The sequence below is a fragment of the Choloepus didactylus genome, chromosome 11 (genome assembly GCF_015220235.1).
Source record: "Choloepus didactylus isolate mChoDid1 chromosome 11, mChoDid1.pri, whole genome shotgun sequence".
Classification (NCBI taxonomy): Eukaryota; Metazoa; Chordata; class Mammalia; order Pilosa; family Megalonychidae; genus Choloepus; species Choloepus didactylus.
In genome coordinates, this window is record NC_051317.1 from 50,334,362 (window position 1) to 50,346,987 (window position 12,626).

Consider the following 12,626-nt stretch of genomic DNA (forward strand, 5'->3'; position numbering starts at 1 on the left):
CCTTTGGGAGGTGTAAGAAAATGAATGTCAAACAAGCAGCACCAATGAAATCAGCCAGAGAACCAAAATCCATGATTCTCAAGAGTTCACCACGAAACTGCTGCTACTCTTAAGAATTTCTAGAGCCTCCACAAATCATGTTAGTATGTAGCAATAGAGTGGTTGGATTTCAAGAGCTCACCTGAAAGATGCTGAGAATATCACTTCTACCTACTCATCTGACTGTAACTGCCTCAGAGAAGATGGCTCCTCCTTCTCTTCCACCTTGCAGCTTTCACTTCTCATTTGAATGAATCCCATTGACAGACAACAATGCAGAATTCTACCTAGAAGGGAATTCTGGGATATGCAATCCAGGATTACCTTCTGCAGTGCAGAGAAGGGTTAAAGGGGTTGCTGGTCATGCCAAATTGACAACAGTTAATTTATCATTAAAAAAATGCAAATAAAAATAAATAAAACATGTTGTACTGTAATCCAGAAAGTCAAGGAAATAACGAGAATATGCAAAAAAAAAAAAAAAAAAGAAAAGAAAAGAAAAAGAAAACAAATGTTGTTATAGTAATTTCTGTCAACTTTAATTAAAATGAGAATAAAAAGTATACTTTCTAAGAAAAGTGAAAATCCAAAATAAAAATCTGCCATTACTTACTTTATGTAAGTATTACTCTGTACTAACAGTAATATTATAAGAATACTATAATAATGCTAATACTATAGTAATGCAAATGAAATAATACCTAAGAATATCTGAAAATTGCTAGAAATCTAATGATATACCAACAGAAACACAATAATAACACTATAATTCAACTCTCTTAGACTATGATAGATTATTACCAAAATATTATATATGTAGTGAATTGAGAGATTAGTTTAACTCTAATCTTGTAATAGATTTTTTTTCTTGTCTGCAAGGAATTTCCACAGTGATCTAAAATTTACTTTAGAGACATGTATAACATAAACTGTATATCATAAATGAAATTCAATGACATTTACAAATAATAATAAAATAAAACCAAAAAAGAGACTGCTCCTTGGTAATTATATAAGAAAACTATTTATCTGTTAGGGTAAAGAGGAAATGCAATAAAAGTTATAGAAAAGCTTCAAAAAGAAATGAAAAAAAATGTTAGAAAATAACACCCATAAAATTGCTTCATAATAGACCTAAAGCAATAAATTGAAGGTGAAGACTATAGGAAAAAGTATGGCCAAAAACTTACGTTAGTGGAGAATTTATCTTAAAATGTTACATAGAAAATAGCAAAAGTAAACTAACTAAAGTAGCAGGAATGAATCAACAAAAATAAAAACAGAAATTAATAAATGATCACTTGACAAACAACAAATAAATCAATAAATTCCTGAATAGACACAAGAAATAAAGTCCTAGCTAGTCTAATATAGAGAAAAGGGGGAAAAGCAGCATGTAGAAATGAGAATGGGAAAATAACCTCATATTATGGGATTATAAAGGGATTCACCAGAATCTACACCGGTCACTGTCATCTCCTCTCACTATTTGTTTACTGACACCCCCTTGCATGCCCACATGACACATCTGAAATGGCCTAGACATAATCTCCCATCTCACCTCATGCTACCCTTCCCATGCTTACTATGATCTGAACACATATTCCTATAGCACTCAGCCTTTCTAGAATAAGGCTCTTGAGCATCTTTATTAATTTGAGGAATTCACTCAAGTTTTTAGCCTGGATCTTCTTTCATATATATCATGTTTTAAGTTACGTGTTGATACCTCAACACCTTCTCTAAAGACCCTTACTAAACCTGATTCTTTACCCACATTATCCTCTCGCAGAATAAGAGAGTATTTGAGTAATATGAGAGTATGTAGAGAGTTGAATTCTGGTCTCCCAAAAGGTTTGCCCACTTCCTCATCCGTGGATCTGTGAATTTTACCTTATTTGGATAAAGGATCTTTGCAAATATAATTAAGGGTCTCCAAAGATCATCCAGGAATATTAGGGTGGGCCCTAAATCCAATGACAAGTATGCTTGTAAGAGAACCACAGAGGAGAGACAGAGAAGAGAGGAGTAGACCATGTGAAGGTAGAAGCAAAGTTGACTTTGATAGCCACAAGTCAAGGATCACCTGGAACCACCAGAAGCTGGAGGAGGCAAGGAAAGTTTCTTCTCTAGAACCTTCAGAAGGGGATTGGCCCAAGTGACACCTTGATTTCAAACTTCTGGTCTCTAGAACTTTGAGAGAATGTATTTCTCTTGTTTTAAGACACCAAATTTGTGCTAATTTGTTATAACTATCTTAGGAAACCAGTAGACCATTTATTTCTTGTCACTGCACAAAATTCCCTACTGTTTATTCATTTATTTTTCCTCTCCCTTCTGACCTGGATAAAAAGAACAATGTCTGCTGCATACATAGCATAACTTGTCTTATTTAGAGTCAATATATGTTTGGATCTTATAAGGATTCAATATATATTTTTCCTTATTATTATTGTATCATAGGAAACTTGCAATCAGCACTCAGATTAGGAAACAGAACATGGCCTTCCCTCAAGAATATCCAGTCTTCTGGTTTTTATCACCAAGATTCATTTGGAAAGTTCCCATTTTATAGATGCAGAAATCAAAGCTCTGTTCTTCTGGACTTTCCTCTACATTTTGGTGTATTTTCAGCTGTTTTAAAGTTACAAACAGGAGGACAGGAATAGATACTGCAATTGACCGGTGACTTCATTGAGGTCTAATGGAAAACGAAGAAAATGTACAGTTTTTGGTGAGTGTGAAATAGCTCAGTGGAGAGAGCATTAGACTTCAGTGGTCTTTGTTTTTCTTCTAGAATTCATACAGAGCCTTCACAATCCCTGTCAGCTGGATCTAACTTCATTCTATTTTCCACATCTCTTTTGCCCAAGCCATGGACCTGGTCTAGGCCAAAGCTCTGAAATTGTGATCTTTTGTAGAGTTAACATTAGGCTATTAAGTCTAGAACATGTGTGCTTGTTACCAGAAGGAAGACGTAGAATCTTAAAAACAACTCAAGTGTGTGTGTATGTGTGTGTACATACCTGACTTTCTACAGATCCAAGCTAGCTTAAAATGCATATGTAAAACATTCCAATTTATTAAGCCACAACTTTCAATTTCTATCAGATCAAGGATATTTGAAGCAAACAGTTAAACATTACATGACCAAATGTGAATTCAAAACTGCTTGTTTAAATAAATAGCTAAAAAAATCTGTTCAAATTCACATGCCTGGATCATGAATTCATTGCCCTTAGCTGGTTGCTTTCTCTCTTGAAATCTGGATCTTTTGTGGGCTCTAGGCAAAGTGGAGCAGCTGTTGATGCAAATTCTTGTCCAGCTGGGAGTAAACTGAAACTGTTACAGCTTAAGTACTGTTCATGAAGTTGTTTACATCACAAGAGTTAGACAGTCATCTGGAAGAGATTGCAGCAGTAAATTCTAATATTAATGGAATGTAAATATCTTCTGGGGAAAAAATTAATAATTATATTTCCATTTGCAAGCTACATTAATTTTCAAATATTTCAAATACATCCTATTTTTATAAATTTTTGAAAGAAATCACTTTAAAGATACACATTTTTTTCTATTAAAGAATCAACTGAATTTAGAAAGCAGCAAAACAACTGACATATTTTCAGTTAATAATAACAAAGCATTTAAAACATTCACCTAAATTAGAGTTTGGACAAGCAATTTTACGTATGCCTTCTTCTTCAATGATTAGGAATATAACTGATTTATCTATGTAATAAATGTTTTCAAACTTTTATAAAGTTAATGTATCCTTTTAAATGCAGTACCTGTAAAAATAATTATGCACATAAAAACATCTAAGGGTTTCTTTTAAGTAATCTCTGGCAGTAAAGATTTTAAAACTGCATATCCCTTTCATTCTGTCCCCAGTCATACTCCACTAGGAAATAATCCAATAAGAAAGAAAAACAAATGTTTAAAAAGGTTTCGAAATAATATAGAGACAAAAACTTTTGTGATTTTGACAGTACCTGTAGTCGCAAGGGATAAAATTTAGATGTTAACTCTATCATCATCAATAATCCTTTTAGTACAGTCCTTCACAGAAATCTTTATTAAAAGACCTGGTACAAAACTTGCTGTGCATATAGATAAATAGGTAATTATTGCAAGAAAAACTCAAATTTTATCTTTAAATATGTACTGACTGTTAATTGGAAGTCATAAAATACTTCTTTCCTAAATTAACAAAACATCGTTTTATATTTACATGTTGTTGGAAACAAATCCACAAATTTCCAATAATAGGTTCTATAAAGTATCTAATCTACAATATCTGATTATTTAAAAGTCATTGTGACAAATGTTGTCTATGATTCATTTGAATGCATCATTAGAAAAAATATTCCTCAGTTCAGTATAGTTTAGATAATTAGATCTCAAAATGGTGCCAAACTGTACTAGTAGACATTGTATTCTTTACTACCACACACTCAAAAGAAAATTCCACTTCACTTGAAAATGTCCTTGATGAACACTAAAAACTACTGTATATTTTAACCTTGACACTTGAATGCACTTATTTGTCAATATTTTACATGAAGGAATGAGGAACTTTGCATTATGCAGTTCAGCTGTCTGCTCAAGTATAAAAATTGTCTCAAGGAACAGACATTTGTTTTCTTTGCAGGCTTTAATAGCCACAGTTTTCAAGTAATCACTATTTTTACTTGAAAGAATTACTAACAGAAAAAAAAATCTAGGTTAATCAGTCTTGGGTATTTGGCAGAATATTCTCAAATATGCATGAAATGATCCTATCACTTCAAAGAAATCAGCTTAGGGTATTTGTTGCCAATGATGAAATTCAAGCTCTCAAGAGAAAATGGGGAGTTTGGAAAACTTGCGTCTGTCACTGGAAGCTTCACAGCTTCACAACACTTATAGGCTCTTCAGGTTAAATACACAGAGAAATTAATGAATGTGATTTTAAATATGTATAATAAAATGAGTCAAAATTTGGAAAATCTGCATGATGCAGTAAACAAATATTTTCCAAATGAAAAATACAAACAATGCAAGAGCATATATGGATAAAAGATGTTTCAAAATACATGACAGCCCAATGGAATTTAATTTAACAAAGTACAAAATTTCACTGACATGCTTTTAGATTCCATGTTGCAATTAACATTTAAAAAACTGCCTCTTGCCAAGTATTGGTGTAATATCAAAGAAGGAGATCCACAGTTGTCAGAAAAAGTTATTAAAATACACCTCCCTTTTTCCAAATACACTGTGGAAAGTAGAATTTTCTTTATATATGCCAACCCAGACTACATATTCAAACAGCTTAAATGAAGATACAGATATAGGAATCCAGTTGCTTTCTATTAAGCCAGATACTAAAGGCATTTATAAAACTATGTACCACTCTTTCATTAATTGCTTTATATTTTGCTAAAGTAGTTATTTTTCATAAAAAACATTATTGACATAAACATGTAATGAATTTATTATTGTTAAATGAATTATTAAATATTAAAAAAATTCTGTTTCTCAGATTCAATTTCTAAAATGGTAAATACTGATAGAAATAGCCATATAAACAAAAGTTTCTTACAGTACTCAATAACTTTTACAAATATAAATGGTTTCAGAAACCAAAAACAACTTTAAGAACTGGTGGTCTACACAATTGTATTTTCACCAATTTTATAGGCACCAAATTTTGTTTTCCCTTCATGTGAAATGTGAGCATTAACAAATCCACTTCTATATATTAACAGCAGGATGCCTGAAAATCAGGGGACCCTGTTAATGTATTTGAAGATTGGCTCAATATAGAAGTAGGAAATGATGAAAGGTTTTCTTATGTGTGTGTGTGTGTGTGTGTGCGTGTGTATTTGGCTATTGTTAGTGATTATTTGAGAATGAATACCTCACTCTCTTCCTTGAAATACTTCTTGGATTTGTTACACATTCCACAGAATAAAAAATACACGCTTTCCCAAGGAAAGGCTCCTCATCATGAGTCTCATGTTTATCTATCCATTCCCATTTATTTCTTTTATTATTAATTGATATTAGATTTTTAAATCAAATTATTTTAGGGAAAAACATAGCTTTCCCTCACTGACCCAATAATAACTCCTACCCAGTGGTAATTATTTCCAGATCTGAGACCTGATACATTTTATATTTTTGACTGTATCTTCAAATGTCAGGACCAAACAGCATACTTTGAATTTTTGAAATTTAGTCATTATATACTGATTTTCAAGTATTGAAATAGTATCTATCTCTCTATGTCCTTTCACATTCCTCCTTGCTCTTGACAGTTATATCATAATTGTAGACCAATATTAATTTAATTTTTATGACCAAATATAATTCAACCATATTTCAAACTTACTCTTCCTTTTCTGTACACAGTTTGATTTTTTCTGTGTAATATTTATATTCATTTGCTTTGCTTTCTCTAAATTTATCACTAATTCAATTTCGTACATGCCACAAATATCCATATAACCTCCCAAGACGACTGGAATCTCAGGAATTCATTAGTTTTTCTTCTTGGAAATATCTCTCCCAGAGTTCATGAGCTGCTTCAATGTGGACTGGTGCTAGTCTCTCATCATGAGGGCTCCCTCCTCTAGAATCCTGGAGATTCCTTTCCTTCTCCCATGTGGTGGATTCCCTCAGCCCTGCCTCAGATATTTTACTAAATCATTTTGGAGGAGTGCAAGTTTTCAGACCTTGCACATCTGGAAAATGTCTTTATTCTGTCCTGACACTTGCCAAATGGTTTAATTGGGTGCAGAATAAGAGATAGGAAGTAATTGAATTATATTAAAGGCATTATTGAATTGACTTCTAGATTTCAGTTGTTGCTGCTGAAAAGTTCAGAGCAATCCTACTCCCTAAACTTTGATTCTTTCCTTTAGTAATGTCCTACTAAAAGTTTTATTGAATTTTCATTTTGGAATTTTTTTTCAATTTTGAGAAATGCTGGATTTTTTAATTTTATAAAATCCTAGTCTTGCTTTGCTAGAACTAAACATTCTCTTATCACTTACATTTTTTGCTTCAATTTTCTTCTTTCTGTATGACTTTGTTACGTCCAAGAATTTTCTTTTTCTGTTTTTATCTCATCTATAGTTTTTAAGTTAGAGACTTTTCTAAGAATTGAAGACAGGATCTCAAACAAGCAATTGAACACCAATGTTCACAGCAACAATGTTAGGAATATTCAAAAATGGAAACAACCCCAATGTCCATCAACAGATAAATGGGTGAAACAAAATGAGGTATGAGTACATATGTGTGTGTGTGTGCATGACTATTACTCACCATAAAAAGGAATGAAGTACTGATATATGCTACAACATGGATGAACCTCAAAAACATGCTAGGTGAAAGAAGCCACAAAGCCAATAATCATATATGGTCTGAGATAGTTTGTGTGAAATAACTAGAATAAGAAAATCCATGGAGACAGAAAGCATATTGGTAATTGCCAAGGGCTGGGGGAGGGGAGAACATGGAGTGATGCCTAATGGATATGGGGTTTTATTTTGGGGTGGTAAAAATGTTTTGGAACTAGATAGAGGTGGTGATGCTATAATATTGTGAATATACTACATGCCACTGAATTGTACACTTCTAAATGGTTAATTTTATGTTATATGAATTTTAACTCAATTTAAAAAAGTTGAAAAACTCTAAGGGAAGAGAATCTAGGAATGATTATATGTAAATTTTCTTTTTTAAAGAAAGCATCTAAAAATGCTAGACAAAACACCAAATACTTTATCTCTGTGAAACCTGTATTTTAATGCAGTGGTTGGAAAACTATGTCCTGCAGGCCAAATCTGGCTTGCTGTCTGTACCTATAAATAAATGTTTATTGGAACACAGCCAAGCTATCATTTACATATTTTCTACAATTGCTTTCAGGCTATAAGGAAAAAGTTAAGAAGTTGCTATAAACACAGCATGTGCTCATCAAAACTTTAAATATTTACAAACTGACCCTTTGCAGAAAAGTTTGCAGACTCCTGTTTTAGTGAATGTCAGCACTGAGTGGGAGAATATACAGCTTTAGGTCAATATTATTGTATTGACCAAAATCAGAAACTGGAATGGTATGCAATGTGCCACTAATAAAATTACAGACTAGTTAATTATTTTAATTGTGATATAAAACAAAATAAATTCTAAAATTGATAGCAATTGTGTAGAATAATCATGTTATTCATGTACCATGATTATAAATTTGATCCTCCAAAACAGAAAATGCCTTTTTGTGAGCATTTCCACTAACACCATATAGGGTCCTAAATCAATAATGAAAACTTTAGTTACTAGAGAATCAGAGTCTTTCTAGAGGCATCTATCACATGACCAAATGGTTGTCAGGCTCTTGCCCTGTAACTTGGGAAAAATATAGTTTCAGAATTATGTGGATGTTTGTGTGGCCTTATATGTAAATGTGTGATGCTACTGATGGGCAAAATGTTAGTGGGCTACTAGAAATGTGCTAATTTACTTGAAGTGTGTGTAGGCTGACCTACAACCTGGGATTAAAACATTTAAGATTAGTTTCATTGTCTTTAAATGCAAGTCAAAAGTAAGTATTGGATAAAAAAGTTAGAAATTAGTTCTAGCTTCTTATTAAATTTTTATTTTAACTCATATAAACATACACCTAGTGTAAACAGCAGTTAATATTAACGACTATTTTTGGATGATTGAATTGAAATTTTAATAGAAATAATAAACAATAATTGCTGATATGTCAAAGTATAAACAGAAATATTTTATAATAAACTGAAATTATTCCATACAATTCTTATTAGATTACACAAAAAACTATACTCATATTGACTCAAAATTTAAATTATGTTGCTTTATATCTTTTCATGTTAAAACTAAATAAAACTGTAGTCCATTTCATTCATTCTTATGAATTAAGAAAAATATAATAACATTAAAACTATAAAACTTAAGGGGGTATTGGATTTCTTACCCCAAGTTGATTCTTCTTTCCTGGCATTGATTCTTCTTTTACTTGGAAATTGCTTCTTTTTTTTTTTTTTTATCTTTACTGGGACATATTACTTTAAATAAGTGTTGATTAAAGTCCAGGTAGATAGAGGGCTTTTCAAATATGCCAGGCACACCACCAAACTAAAGGCAATACCCAATAAAAATATGCCTTGCTTAATATCATGAGTTTTTACTAGTCACTGTGAAGAATTGAAAATTTCTTTGTTACAAACTATGATGCATCTTTCCCAATCATCAAAAAAGAGATTGTTTATTGTTATGTATTTTCCTTGATGAATTTTCCAAACCATTCCTTTGTTTTTTTACAAAGATTTACAATCATCACTTGTTTTTTAATGCCAGAAACAGCTATATTCATGAGACACATTTATTTGAACTTGAATATGCAATGCAAATTTATGCACTTCAATTAGAGGGGCAGTGTGGTTGTTCGAAGTTCTATGTATCCTAGAAAAGGTCATGTTCTTTTAATCCATTCTTGTGGGTATTGAGCTACTATGGGCGGGAACTTTTGATTAGGTTATTTCAGTTGAGGAGTACACTAGCGTGTGTCTTAATTCTCTTACTGGAGTCCTTTATAAAAGGATAAAATATGTATAGAAGCTGAGATGAATTTAAGAGAAGTTTAGAGAAAAGCCAGGGAGAAGCTGAGAGGACTCACGGAAAACAGAGAGGAAGCCTCTAAAGCCAAAAGCTGAAAGCAACAAAATCCTAGGAGAGAAGGACCAGCAGATGCCAGCCATGTGCCTTCCCATGTGACAGAGGTGTCCCAGATGTCCACAGCCTGTCTTCAGAGTCCAGGTGTCACCCTGTTGAGGCCTTGAGTTGGACATTTTCATGGCCTAAGAACTGTAAATTGTAAGTGAATAAATCCCCATTGTAAAAGCCAACCCATTTCTGATATATTGCATTCCAGCAGCTTTACCAAACCAAAGCAGGCAGTGGTAGAAGTTATTCTTTTTATTTTTATCCTTTTCCTAAAAATAATTCTCCAATAATTATTGATTTTTCATCTTTTTGAAAGAGTGAGTACCCAAAATAAATTCTTACATGTTTGTTGTGACAGAAGAGTTACAATGGTTTCTCATATACCAAGAAGAACAAATAGTTTTGGGGATTTTAGGAATCCCCAATAACTTATTCAGAAATCCACAGATTCCCCCAATTCCACAGAGCAGAGAATATCATCCTATCAGAGACACAGCTCTTTGGTTTTCCTGAACTGGGTATTTCTATAGTTCACATGGAAGTGTCACATGGACCAAGGGGATGAGTGCAGGGGCTGAGAAAACTCCTCTAACAGGTAAAACCTTATAGAAACTTTCTCTCCTTTCATATCTTATGCTTTTCTTTTCTGAAAAGTGTTCTAGTATGAAGTACATTCCTGTCACTCCTTCTATTTTGCAGACTATTATGCACATTAGGTTTCAATGAGTCCCAAAACCTCAGGAAAAATTCTAAAAGATAATATTGGCTGCACAAAATCTGACTTTAGTATACCATGGTGGGCTAACACTTGTCTTTCCAGAGAGCAGAATGTCACCAGAGATTGACTTCACCAAAGTATTATCTGTAAATAGCTTATGGGATAAGAAAAAAAAGGAAGCAGATTGCTTAGAAGGAAGCTATTGATAAGTCATGAGGCCAGGTTTCTTGCTTGGGGGCTTTGAAGTGGAGGTTTAGATGGGGAAACTTCTGAGAATGCAATTTTCTTTGGATTCTCCCCAAGGCCAGATTTGGCTGCAGCTTTAAACTTCTGGACACTTTTATGTATGTAGCTTTAGTCCAGCTAATTTTTCGGGCATGAATAAAATATTTCAAATCTCGACTTTTGTGGATTATCTAAATCAATCTTAGAACTGATTTGCCATTACTTAGGGGTAATATAAAGTTTAATTTTATGCTATTTAATATGTTTAATAACTCAAAAGAAGAAAGGAAAGACACAGTCAAGAAAAAGACTTTAAAAATTTACAACCCAAGAAACTTATAGGTTTTCACTAAAGAGTCATTTCATCTCTGAACATGGCCATGAGTGCTTCCTTAATCAAGGAAAGTCCATCTTGAAAAAGAAAATTAAGTTCTCTACATTTGGGCTGTCTTTTATTTATTATAAAACTTTTTATCCATAAAAATATGAAACCTTATCTATAATACAATTAATACCTTGAGCCAATAACCCAAATTCAAAAGTAAAATATTCCTGAGACTCCCCATCTTTCCCTTTCTCATCTCCATCTCTCCCTTTCCATGTTACAGTCACTATGCTGTTTATTTATTCTCTCTCTGATTTTTATAATTTTAGCACTTTTATATATCTGTAAACAATATGTTGTTTACTATTATTGATCTTGCTAGAAATTGCATTGAGATAGATCCATTTACCATTTACCAAATAGCCAGTGTTCACCCATATTATCTATTCCCTCTTACAATTAGTAAGAACCACATGACTGTTTCTGACCAATGGCTGCAAGGAAAGAAAAATGCCTCTCCAGGCAAGAGCATAAAAGAGCAGGTTGCAAATTATACATGTGCATTTGCCCTTTCTGTGGCAATAATTGAGACTAGTTTGTGGGGTGAAAACATAAGTTCTGGGATTTCTGAGACACCACTTGGGGTACTGCTTCTCTAATGCATCACTTGCGTTGTATAAAGCACTGTGTAAAGAGAAGTAAACCTTTGTTTTGTGATGAAATTATTGCTTCAGGTTGTATTTATTATCATGGCTTGGCATGGCTTCTCCTCACTTGTACAAGTATCAAGTTAAAAATATTTTTTTTCTGAGATTCATTTACTTCTTTTGAACATTAGTTTCTAGAAGTCATTGTGTTGATGTTGTTGCTAATCCATTCCCATTCCTGGCTCCATGTTATTCTGTTCTTATGCTGTTCTATGCTGTGGTAAACAGCCTTTGCTGTCTGCTGGTGCCACATAAATCCAGAAGTGGTATTGTTGGTTTGGAGGGTATGGGAATGTTCAACACTGTAGGAGAGTGTCTGGACATTTCCTTAAGGGTTTGTAGCCAATTCACCTTCATGCCAGTTGTGCATAAGTTCCCCCTTTGCTCCTGTTGATGAAAGAAAGAAATAACCAGGGGACTTACTATGAAGGCAAGAATGAGGTTTTATTGAATAAAAGCAACATGTACATGGAGTGGTTTCAAAATGGAGGCCTGCTCAGAGAGTTGCTCTTTGGGGAGAGCTTATATGGCCAATCAGGGGAGAAGAGAGTAGAGGGGTAGGTATGTGGGGCAGAATGTCTTTGGGTAAATGGTAATCAATTAGCAAGCCCCAGGAACATGACATTTGCTCAAAATCATGTCCATCTGGTGAATGTCAGCAGACTCTGTCACCAGCTTTGACTTGTTTTTCTCACAGAGGCAGAGGTCTCTGTTGCCACCACAAAAGATCACTAGTATGTGAACTCAGCTGGCCTCCTCCTCTTCTTCATAGTTCCTGGATAGAGTGGAAGCTTAAGCAAACCACAATGATTAGTACAGTTATTAACCACTCCATTTTCACACTCCAAATCATCACCAAATATGGAAT